Source organism: Bidens hawaiensis, unplaced genomic scaffold, assembly GCF_021521415.1.
Source record: "Bidens hawaiensis isolate Kalapana, Puna unplaced genomic scaffold, B.hawaiensis_p1.1 tig00030202_1, whole genome shotgun sequence".
NCBI lineage: Eukaryota > Viridiplantae > Streptophyta > Magnoliopsida > Asterales > Asteraceae > Bidens > Bidens hawaiensis.
In genome coordinates, this window is record NW_027495021.1 from 100770 (window position 1) to 114439 (window position 13670).

The 13670-nt window shown below is 34.1% G+C and overlaps 1 pseudogene; it reads right to left on the bottom strand.

The window, feature by feature from the left end:
- Nucleotides 1-4146: 4146 nt before the first annotated feature.
- LOC143580013 (pentatricopeptide repeat-containing protein At1g33350-like) lies at nt 4147-8131 on the bottom strand (annotated as a pseudogene).
- Between the last annotated feature and the right edge of the window lie 5539 nt (nt 8132-13670).

Here is a 13670-nt window from a genome sequence, read left to right on the forward strand (position 1 = left end):
TATGTTTAGTTATTTGATCAGCATATATTATTCGATATATAAGTTTTGTCATTGTTTTATATTATATTTATAGACAGATTTATAGGAATATATTTTTCGCTCCCGTAGTTTAAATATTTAAGTTCCGTCATTGTCCATGATATTAAAAGAAACAGAGCACAACCCATATTTATAAGAAAATTCTGTAGCCCAAAATTACAAATGCGAAACCAGGCGCCCATACTCATGAAGCGGGTAAAAAAATTATTATTGAGCGGTTAAGAAAAACTATGCTACCCCTGGAAAAATATTCTAGATCCGCCACTGATAGATGGGGATAGGGGATCGGTTGAGAATGCTCTTAGCTTAAAAGGTTTTTAATTTATCCCTACCATATATATATATATATATATATATATATATATATATATAAGGTAAGGTCAAAATGAAAACCCACTTGAGTTATGAAAACCCGCGAAAACCCTATGTAACATCGTGTTTATTTTTTTTTTTTTTGTTACATGTAATATATGTTGTAACATTTAATACAAAACATCGAAACATCAAAAAAAAATGTTTTGCTATTTTTCAACATTTTTTTACTAATTTTTATATATGTTTTCAGGAGAGAGAAAAAGTTATATTTATATTTAAATTTTTTATTCATTTTAATTGTGGACCACAAGATTTAAACATTAATTAAAAACATGTGGTTGAGAATGAGTTTCTAGAGTTTTCACAACTCAAGTGAGGTTTTATTTTATACTTAGCCTATATATATATATATATATATATATAATATATATATATATATATATATATATATATATTTATAGGATCAGGATCATGTGAGAACCTTTTGAGAATTGAGAACTATGAGAACCATTTTCTACAACAAAAAAACCCAAAAATAAAAAAAATCATAAAACAAAAAAAACACAAAAATAAATAAAAGTAAAAAAACCAAAGTTCGTATTTATCATCCCGGATTCTAAAAAAAATGTAAAAAAAAAATTTCTCGGTTTAGCTAAATTATACATATATGTACACACATGTTTTTTCCTATACACATATGTATAATTTAAGGTAAATGATAATGTACATATGTGTACATTACGTAATTAGAGATTAAATGAAAGTATACATATATGTATAGGTATAATAAGAATTAAAAAGAAAAAAAATCGGTTTTTATTATACATATATGTATAATATGTACACACATGTTTTTTTTATATACATATGTATAATTTAAGGTAAATGATAATGTACATATATGTACATTATGTAACTAGAGATTAAATGAAAGTATACATATGTGTATAGGTATAATACGAATTAAAAAGAAAAAAAATTCGGTTTTTTTCTATGAAACCGGAATGAAATATAAGAATTTTGGTTTTTTTACTTTTTTAAAATTTTGTTTTATAATTTTTTAAATATTTTTAGAGGTTTTTTTAGTGGTCCAAAATAGTTCTCAAAGTTCTCAATTTGCCAATGGTTCTCTTAGTATATATATACACACACACACACTAGGCGGGTGTCCACGCCATGCAGCGGGAAACGTAGACCTTGGTAATCATGTAATAAGTTTATGGGTGTTCATTGTTCGGTTTGAAACCGTAAAATCGTGATTTCACAGTTAATTTTTTTCTTTAACTTTTGGCCAGTTGTTTTCAATTTCCAAAGGTTATGTTTAGGTTTACGACGACAAAAAGCGTTACTACCGGTTTGGCCCACGGTTTAATTTAAAACCATCCAAACAAGACCGCAAACACCCCTACGCACGTAAAATGTTATTTTTTTAACTGAAAAAAAAAATTATAACAATATCATACTCAAATTAAAGATAAAAATATGCTCGTTTTTATGGAGTAATTTTTTTAAAAAATATTAAAGTATGAAAAAGTTATTAACATTTAAAAATCATGAAGGTAATTGGGTTAAAAGTGAAAATTAAAATAAGATATAGGTAAAAGATTAAGGGTCATTATTGTAAATATTCTTTAAATTTATAAATGTTAATTATAGTTGAAGGGTCAATATTATAACTATATTAAACAAAATTGAATAACACGTGAGTTTTAATATGACAATGATTTTTTTGCCCTCGTTCATGTTTGTACCATATGCAATATTGCTTGTAAATCCGTTAAAGTGAAGCGCCTTAATTTGCCCTCCTCTCCTCTATTATATATATATATATAGAGAGAGAGAGAGAGAATCAGGGACAAACTAAAAGATGGCCACCATTGAGAAATGGAGAGGCTTCATTCTGGTCTTCTGTGTGGTTGTATTTCATCAGGTAAAAGGAATGCAAACTATTACATTAAGGAAAGTGAGAGTTTATATATTTTAACCGGATGTCTGAATTACTTCATGATTTTCTAACACGATCAGGAAGTTTTCCAATCATATATCAAACCGATTACATACAATCAGGTTTGCGCAAGTCGGGTCTTGTTTAATCGGGTTTCGGTAATCAGGTATGCATGGTAAAAACAGCACCCCTAATGTAGATTAACGTGTAAAATCAGTTATTTTGATACAATAACTTTGTTTACTTTATTGTTATCACAATTATCGTCAACCTTTGGATTTTTTTTCATATATATAAAGATTATATATTTAGTACATTTATGGTGTCTAAAATCTCGGAGACGAGTCTGATGATGAAAAGCGTATATGGTTTAACAAAATATTAGAAAAGAAGTATTGATGTAGCTGCCATGAAGCATTTGATTTTGTTAAATGTTTTCAAATTTAAAAAAAACGGATTTTTAAAAGTGAAGCTCGTATAAGGTCGTGTTTACATAATAACACTACTCATATACACTAATAAACACATATTCCAGAAAGTAAGAACTAATTTACTAAAATATATAGATATAAAAGTTTGAAACTATAAGCCAGGCCCCGGTCATAGTACTTGTGGGCCCAGTGGTAAAAAAAATACAAATATAAAGGAATAAACATTAGCCGGAACAATTTCAAGGCCCCAAAATCAATTAAAAAACCATATATGTATATCAATATTTGCAAGTGAAATTAATAATGTTGACATAGTAAAAAAGGATTTAAAGTATATCTCATCTATAATATTATTGTATCAAATAAACGAGCTGAGATTAAGCTTTAGAAAAAGAACTTGAAACCAGCCAAGCTCAAGCTCTTGTAAGTCTAAACAAGCCGAGTTCAAGCTCGGGCTGGACTTCACTTGTTTACAATCCTACTTGAAACTAAATTTTATCTTCCGAAAAACGTTGGCTGCTAACTGTTAGTTTGGTGATCAGGTGGACTGTCTTAGTTGGATCTCACTCAAAAAGTGATGTCTCTACCAGATAAATTTTATTTAAAAAAAATCAAAACCGAAGTACCGAACCCAAACCAAAAACAGGAAAAACTGAAATGGAACACAATTTTCAAAACTCAAAAACCGACATTTTGCAATAAAACAAAGTCATACCAGGTGGTGAAGACCTTAAAGGACTGGGGATAGCGAAGGCGAGAAGCGCCAAAGGGGAGAGTAACGAATTTGGTTTCTAAGTAGGCTGATGCATAGCATGTTAAAGATCCACAATTTAAATATATTTAGATATATAACATATAACCAAACACAGTATATTAATCAATCAGGTTATTTCGGTTTGGTTTCGTCAGGGTGTGCTTGGTTTAATAACTTATTTAAACCAAGCTACAGTATATCCCTTAACGTATTTGTCCTAGGATTCGTTTCGTTTCGGTTATTTGAGTTTAGTTATTTTGGTTTCTGATTCAATCCAATACTTATGATAATCTACAACAGAAACAGAAGTTACAAAGTTAAGCTACAGCTCCAGCTTCAGACTCACATTCACACTCCTAATTCTTACCTAAGTAACATCAATTCTCATTTCACAGTCAACTTTTACAGTATCTTGTAGAATCAATCTTCCTTTATATAATAAATAGATAAATAAATAAACGAACATAGCGATACTTAGCCGTTGATCAATATCTTCAAGTTTATTAGCTCAAAATTAGCATCTACTCTTTGTATTTTGGTTCAATATCAATCAAAGAACTTAACTTATGTTACTTGAGACCGCATTTTTAGATGCATACTCAACTCAAACTCTATGCGACAACGACTGATAATCATGATCATGTTGATGGAAGATGTTTTCATCAGATAATCCAAATAAATATACTTTCCAATATCATACGTATATCTTCGATTTTGAAATGCGAATCATCAGCAGAAGAAAACTGATGAACTTGATTATCAACTTCAATCCAACTGCAGCCCGGTATCTTATGAGCCTTCTTCTCCTTCAATGTTTTTGCCACACCCCAATTTAAGGCGGAAATGCCGAGACGTGATCCGATTGCTCACAGCTCGAAGATACTATCATAAATAAAATGTGACAATATCTAATTAATTATTTTAATTCAAATGTACACACAATAATCAAATACAACAAAACAATTCAAATAAATAAATACAATCAATTAAATTTAAGTTTGCCTTCAATATAACCTATGATCTTGACTAAATATCCATACTTCAATCTAAGCAACCTGCATATGCGTAGAAAATGAAGTTTTGTCAACAACACATGTTGAGTGAGATGATCACCAATTTTGAATTATTAAATAATAGCATATATATATATAGTTGATAAATGATAAATGATAAATGGGCAAACCAACTATGTGATAATAATCAATCGAATCATAACAATCTTGCATATAACCAAATTGTGTGTGCCAATGAAATCGTTGCCAAGCGAATCGGGCATTGATTACAATGACTAAGGTTGTCGTTTTACCTTTGCCAAGCGAATCGGGCTCCGGTTACTAAGACGAGCGTATGATCATACTAATGACGTATGATCATATATATATATATATATACATATATATATATATATTATGAAAAGTTTTATAAAGACGTTTTTAACAACGAGAAAACATTAATAGTGGTATCGGTTTTAATAAAATAATGATGGTTTAATAAATAAATATATACTTATAATACATACATATATATATATGTATATATACATATATATACACGAAAACCTGGATCGAAACTATTTGATACGAACGTTAACTTATGATGTCAATATAAATAAAATATTGTTCATTTAATAATTAATATTAATTATAATATATTATAATTCATTTAAAACCCATTAAAACAAGTGAAAAAACCAAAAATAACCAATAACCCGCGTCCTACTGCTGAAACTTGAACACACACACACCAGCCGTCTGCGCTGGTATGTCAGTTGGATATAACTCGTAACCACTTAAATATATACAGAACCAGAAATACCTAAACTTTTGATTAAGAACCCTAGATATGAAATTGATCAATACGTTAATCGATTATACAATTAAGGTTAGGGTTATTCTGCAGAACATCACGACGAACCCAACCATATGCTTTATTACCTCAATTGATGACGAAACCAAGGGTAATGGCGAATCCGTTGCCGACGGTATGCACAGAACCAGACAGAAAGGTAGCGGCCAGAATTAATGAAATTAAACTTAGGGGTTTTGATCTTCGAGTTATATAGATGGTGCATACGCGTTTAATTGAATTATTATTAGGTTTAGATAGCAAATCCCGTGAAAAGATTATGACAGATTCGTTTAATTTGGGATTAGATCAGTTTATGATATTTTCACCCAATTATATTAGGGATTAGGACGGTTTAGGTCATAGAAACGATATAAGATCAATTTGGGTTATAGAACGAAGATTAAGGTTCAAGCAACTAAACGGGTTCACGGTTTGGGTTAAACGGGTCTTTATCCATGGGTTACGGGTTTGGGTTAATTAGGTTATAACATATTATAGTGAATTTGCAATTTAGTCCTTATAGATTGAAAAATAGAAACATTATAAGATTAAAGTTTTAGTTTGGGCTAAAAGTGTATATTCTCTAAAGTTATATATATATATATATATATATATATATATATATATATATTAAATAAATATAATAGATAAACATAAATTGTATAATATTTTATCGATAAACGTGATACTTTTTAGTGATATCCCGAACCTAAGACGGGTCGGGTTATGGATATAAGTTGTACTTGAAAAACCCGAGTTGTTACAGTTTTCCTCACTGCTCTTGCCTTATCCCATTCACCTATTGCTCCATAAATATTAGCCAACATTGTCCCGTACCTACCGTTGTTTGGATCAATTTCAATCAGTATCTTGACTGCAATTTCAGCCAAATCCATTCGCCCATAATCTTGCAACCATTCAATAAAGAGCCCCATACAGCTTCATCGGGTGGGAATTTCATTGTTTTAATCACTTCAATTGCTTCTTCAAACTTACCAGCTCGACCAAGATCAATAAAACACCCGATATGATGAATATCAAGCTCGATTCCATAGTTGTTAGCCATAGATGTAAAAAAGAAACGACCCTTTTCAACTAATCCACCATGGGCACACGCGTTTAATAATCCTACAAATGTAACATTATCGGGTGTTACATCATGCTGAATCATTTCCTCGAATATTGCTATTGCGGTCTCGCTTTGACCATGGAGGGCGGAAGAGTTAATAATTGAGTTCCATGAAGTTAAGTTTCTCTTAGGCGTTTCATCAAACACCTTTCGGGCTTCTTTCAAGCTCCCACATTTTCCATAAATGTCAACTAAACCGTTAGCCATACGAAAATTCGGACCAAGCGCGCTTCTAAGAATGTGCCCGTGGGTCGATTTCCCCAGCTGCAACATCCCCGTGTGACCAAACGCCGAAAGCGAGCACAAAACCGTAACAATACGCCAGAAAAAATTAACAATAGGAAACTCGCGCGATGTTAGATGCTATTCTGGTTAAATTGTAAAATTCGCCATAAAATGGATGTCGCTGCAGCCACTTATGACAAAACTCAATCTAGCAGGGTCAGGTCCAAGAAATCAACTCAATAACTCGGATACCGAGTATGGTGACTGCATTTAGTGAATTCAAATATGTAAATAAGTAAATTAAGTTAGCAGATATTAATGAAATGTATTCAAATAAGCAGTCCATAGTGTCGACTTGAGCTGCTCTAAGGAAGATTTTGCAACTTAATATTAGTTTTAATTATAGAAACTTAACAACATTCAACCATAACCATTAATCACAACAGTCACTACAAACACACCCAAGAAAATTTTTTTGTTGGATTACTCGGTTCATGGTAAAAAAAAATTGAATAGGTTTTTGCTCCATTTTTTGGGGCTTAAGCTTAATGACTACCTGCAACAAATCTTTATTTTATCGGTTTACATTTGAAGCATTGTATTTTAAATTAGCCATTATATAAATGCATTTTACTTGTTTTTATGTTTAGCAAGTTTTGAGAAAAAGAGTTGGAACTAATTTTTGTTTCGATATGCTTTCATATTTTATTATAATTATTATAGTAGAAGTATGTTATAAAAGTAGTGAGTGACTCCCCGTCATGTGGCGGGCGCATTAACTAAATTCAAAATAATAAACGAAATGAACTATATCAAGAGTTTCTTACATAAATACAAAAGCACAGTTGAAGCACAGGTGAAGATTGTTCCGTGGCTTCAAGTGGGAGATTGTTGAGTGTGAAGCCACTCTTGTGGTTTGTCAAAAGTAGCAGCAGAAAATGTGTGTGAAGCCTGCAACCATGTTTTGCAGCCTGTCAAAATAAGTGGCAGAAGTCAGCTATGAGTTGAACCATTTCTTCTGCTGCATTAATTTCTTTGTTTGACAAAATCTTGTTTTATCTCTATATAAGAGATTCATCTGTATTGAAATCAATGTATCACAGAAGAAAGAAATAAAACATTTCTAGTTACCCACCGTGGAAGTGGGTCAGAGTTGGACCGAACCACGTTAAATCTTTGTGTTCTTGATTGTGAGCAGAGAGTGTGTGTGAGTTGTGTTCGTGTGACCCGTCTGATCCTAACAACTGGTATCAGAGCGCAGGCTCTTTGAATCACACGAACCAGGTAGGAGGAGAAGGTGAAGAAGAAGGACATGTACCTGAGGGATTCGGAACCAGGGTTCTGAACCAGCAATCGCTGCCGCCAGCACCGCCGTCGCCGTCGCGACTTGGGGTTTCGACGAACCCGTCGCCCGCACCCTCGCCGGAAATTGTGCACGCCACCATCGCCGCTCTTTTTCTTGGGAGATCGCCAGAAAAAGGAGTCTTTTTTTTTTGTTGTCTGCTTCTTCTTTGTTGTCTGCTCAAGAAGAAAGAAAAAGTTTTTTTTCTTGGAATATGTGAAGAAGAAAGGGTTTAAAAAGAAAAAAATATTAATTCCTATAATTACTACAAGGCCCCTCAAGTTTGAACAAGGTCTCATTATCCATCATAAATTGTTCCATGCCAATTAAAGCTTGAAACAAAAGTTATTGTTTTGTTTCTGATTATTGCTTTTGCTCGTATAAATTACCACTTAGCATTACGAACCCATTTGGTTAGTAGTAATTTGGTAATTTTTTTTAATGGAAGAGGACGGTAAAATTAAGATTGATAAGTTTGATGGAAGCGATTATGGATTTTGGAGAATACAAATTGAAGATTTTTTGTATCAGAAAAGTTTGCATTTGCCTATGTTGGGTGAACAATCAGATAAAATGTATGATAAAGAATGGAAGTTGTTGGATAGACAAGCTTTGGGTGTGGTTAGGCTTTCTTTGGCAAAGAGTGTTGCATATAACATTGTCAATGAAACAACCACATATGGTGTATTGAAAGCTTTGTCCAACACGTATGAAAAACCATCCGCTTCAAACAAAGTCTTCCTCATCCGACAATTGGTTAACACCAAGATGAAGGAAGGCATGTCGGTTACCGCTCACATAAATGAGTTCAATTCGATTATCTCTCGTTTAGCCTCTGTTGGAATAAAGTTTGAAGATGAAGTACAAGCGCTACTCCTTTTATCTTCATTGCACAGTTGGTCAGGCATAGTCACAACTGTTAGTAGTGCATCCGGCACTACCAAACTCACTTTCGAGAGTATTCGTGACTCGATAGTGAATGAAGATATTAGACGGAGAAGCAATGATGAGACTTCTAATTCTAGTTCTTTATTGCATACAGAAAGTAGAGGAAGAAGAAATGAAAGAGGACATAGGCGAGGCAGGTCTAAGTCCAGAAAAAGGGGACAGTCAAAGAATAGAAAAGACATTGAATGTTGGAACTGCAAAGAAAAATGTCACTTTAGAAGCCAATGTACAAACCCAGCTGCAAAGAAAGAAGTAAATAGTGTATCCTCGGAAGAATTAGGTGATGCTCTCATCTGTTTTGTTGAAGATTCAGTTGAATCTTGGATTATGGATTCGGGTGCTTCTTTCCATGCTATCTCATGCCCAGATATAGTCAAGAATCTACGAACGGGTAAATTTGGTAAAGTTCGTTTAGTAGATGATCAAATGCTTGATATTATAGGTATTGGAGATGTAGACTTGAAGACCTCAATAGGAACTATATGGACATTGAAAAATGTCAGGGTTATTCCTAACTTGAGGAGAAAGTTGAGTTCAGTTGGAAAATTGGATGATGAAGGGTGGTGGACAATGAAAAGTGATCAAAGGCAATTTAGTTATTGCCAAAGGAAAGAAGAAAGGCACTCTATACATGACAAAAGTTTCTATTGAAGGTGTTCATGCAATGACCACCGGTCCGAGTCCATCAAATTTATGGCATAACCGACTCGGACATATGAGCGAGAAGGGATTGAAGATGTTGGCTCAGAAAGGAAAGTTTCCAAACTTTAAGAAAGTGGAAACTGAATTTTGTGAATCTTGTGTTCTTGGAAAACAAAAGAGGGTTACTTTTGTGAAGACAGGGAGGACACCAAAAGTCCAGAAATTGGAGCTTGTTCATTCAGATGTATATGGACCAACATTAGTTTCATCTCTAGGAGGCTCAAGATACTATGTAACCTTCATCGACGATTCAACGCGCAAGGTATGGGTCTATTTTCTTAAACATAAATCTGATGTATTTGATGCTTTTAAGATATGGAAATCTGTTGTTGAAAATGAAACTAATTTGAAGGTAAGGTGCCTGAAGTCGGATAATGGTGGCGAATACACAAGCAGGATGTTTGTAGATTATTGTGCCAGGGAAAGGATAAAGATGATCAAGACAGTTCCAGGAACTCCTCAACAGAATGGTGTAGCTGAGAGAATGAATATAACTTTAAATGAGTGGGCTAGAAGCATGAGGTTGAATGCCGGGATGCCTAAAACATTTTGGGCGGATGCGGTTAACACTACAGCCTACTTGATTAACCGTTCCCCATCTGTTCCCTTAGATTTCAAACTGCCAGAAGAAATGTGGCAAGGAAAGAAAGTAAGTCTTAAACATCTTAAAGTCTTTGGTTGTAGTGCTTATGGCTTGTTGGAAAGAAGTGACAAAGATAAGCTGGACTCAAAGGCAAAGAAGTGTACATTCATTGGGTATGGCCAAAATAAATGGGTTACAGACTTTGGGATAATGAAGGCAAAAAATTAATCAGAAGCAAGAATGTCGTCTTTAATGAAAACGAATTGTACAAAGACAGAAACACCAAGATACAAGAAGTTCAGAAAGAAAGTGTTGAGTTTGAAAGTGGTGAAAAAAGAAAAGAAGCTTCAGTCGACATTCCAGAAAATGGGAATGAGTCAAGCGACAGTGTGAGCTTAGGGAATGATTCTAGTAATGATTCTGAGGAAGAAGAAGTTGCTCCTCAAACTCCAGAAACACCTCAAAATCAACCAAGGAGGTCGTCTAGAGTCACTAGACCACCAGAAAGGTACTCACCATCAGTCAACTACATACTCTTGACAGATAATGGTGAACCCCAGTGTTACTCTGAAGCTATGGGGTTGAAAGATTCATTGCCGTGGGAGCTAGCAATGAAAGATGAAATGAAGTCGCTTGAGAAGAACAAGACCTAGCACTTGACAAAACTTCCATTTGGGAAGAAGGCTCTTCACAACAAATGGGTTTTCAGGGTCAAAGAAGAACATGATGGTACTAAACGGTACAAAGCAAGATTAGTAGTCAAGGGTTTTCAACAGAAAGAGGGAATAGATTTCAATGAAATATTCTCTCCAGTAGTGAAGATGTCTACCATCCGGCTCATTCTCAGTATTGTAGCCGTAGAAGGTTTGCATCTAGAGCAGCTAGATGTCAAGACAGCTTTTCTACATGGTGACCTAGAAGAAGACATCTACATGACACAACCAGAGGGTTTTTAGGTTAAAGGTAAAGGAAACCTGGTGTGTAAACTGAAGAAGAGTTTGTATGGTCTGAAACAAGCGCCAAGACAATGGTACTTGAAGTTTGATAACTTCATGGGATGAGTTGGTTACAAGAGATGTGACAATGATCCTTGTTGTTACATTAAGAAGTTCAAGGGTTCTTATATCATTCTACTACTCTATGTAGATGATATGTTAATTGCAGGTTCAGACATGCCAGAAATCAAGAAATTAAAGAAGCAAATGTCTGAAGAATTTGAGATGAAAGATTTGGGAGCTGCAAACCAAATACTCGAGAAGAGTATTCTCAGAAACAAAGATGGTTCTTTGACACTCTCTCAGGAAAAGTACATTGAGAAAGTGTTAGAGAAATTCAGCCTTAAAGATGCCAAGATCAGAAGCGCACCTTTGGGAAGTCACTTTAAGATTTCTAAAGATCAATCACCCAAATCAGATGAAAACAAGAAAGAAATGGCTAAAGTTCCGTATGCATCTGCAGTTGGTAGCCTCATGTATGCAATGGTATGCACGAGACCAGATATTGCTCATGCAATGGGAGTTGTTAGTCGGTTTATGTCCAATTCGGGAAGAGAACATTGGGAAGCAGTTAAATGGTTGTTGAGATACTTGAAGGGAACTTCAAAGATGGTTGCAGATGTAGATCTTGGTGGGTGTAAAGAGTAATTCAAAAGCACCACAGGGTATGTCTTTACAGTGGGAGACACTGCAGTAAGTTGGATGTCCAAACTACAGAAAAGTGTTGCCCTTTCAACCACAGAAGCAAAGTATATGGCAGTTGCTGAAGCAAGCAAAGAACTTATATGGTTGAAGAATTTTCTCAACTAACTTGGCAAAGAACAAGATGATTGTGTGCTATTCTGTGACAATCAAAGTGCAATTCATCTTGAAAAGAATCCTGTCTTCCATTCGAAGACGAAACACATATAGCTGAGATATCACTTCATCAGAGAGAAAGTTAGTAAAGGCACTCTAAAGTTGAAGAAGATCAAAGGAAGTGAAAATCCATCTGATATGTAACTAAGGTTGTCACCTTAGAGAAGTTGAAGTTTTTCAAAGCTTCAACTGGCCTTCAGGATAATTGAAGAGAAGGACGGGTAACTAGGAATGCGCTAAGATCAAGAGTTTCTTACAAAAATACAGATGCACAGTTGAAGCACATGTGAAGATTGTTCTGTGGCTTCAAGTGGGAGATTGTTGAGTGTGAAGCCACTCTTGTGGTTTGTCAAAAGTAGCAGCAGAAAATGTGTGTGAAGCCTGCAACCATGTTTTGCAGCCTGGCAAGATAAGTGGCGGAAGTCAGCTATGAGTTGAACCATTTCTTCTGCTGCATTAATTTCTTTGTTTGACAAAATCTTGTTTAATCTCTATATAAGAGATTCATCTGTATTGAAATCAATGTATCACAGAAGAAAGAAATAAAACATTTCTAGTTACCCACCGTGGACGTAGGTCAGAGTTGGACCGAACCACGTTAAATCTTTGTGTTCTTGATTGTGAGAAGAGAGTGTGTGTGAGTTGTGTTCGTGTGACCCGTCTGATCCTAACACAAGGCCTGCCTCACGTTCCATCAGATTCATTTGGGAAAAAGGAGAATCTCATGTTACTATAATACTCTACTCTTGAGCTATATGAATGAAAATGTATTGAATTTAAATTATTTGCTAAACACAAGTGAAATAACAAGGATCCTAGTGTCATAAAAATTCAGAGTTCAACAAAGAAAGAACATTTCATGATCAAGAAAACTGAGCATATTTATGTATATTCTCCAAGTAAAATTCCTTGTTATTTGATGACCCGGGTCCACCTCTACAAACAGCAAAACGTATCACGATCCATCAAATGCATCTGATAAAACGAGAATTCTTGTTACTATGTACTCTAATTTCAACTAAATGCAGCACACAATCGGTACATCTTTGACAGTTTGCTTAGATTAGTTAGATAAATCACAAGTTGTATACAGTCACTTCACAGTTCACACTATAACTGACACATCAAATACATAAACAGCCACAAAACTATCATGAAATCCGAATGCATATATAGGATAAAGTTGCGTAACTAATAAGCCCAACACTATAAATTTTTAGTAAAATATAATTAGACGCTTAATTAATATTCATACTTGATATGAAGACAGGTCCTATAAATCCCAGTTCATTTCTTTCATGGATTGCGAGAAGAAAGGGATAATTTGATGCTTCAAACAGGTCCTGTAACCTGTATTAAAGAACTAAAAACCGAATTTTGTTCTTTAAACACGATAATAAATCGAACATTTTAACCCAAAAACTAATCATACTACTCTTGTCTAAAAATCAAATACTTCAATTGACAATGTTCAGAAACCAAAAAATGCAACTTCCATAAAAAATTTATGTTTTCATTTTGGTCCCTTTTATAAGGGACATCTATTCATTCACAAA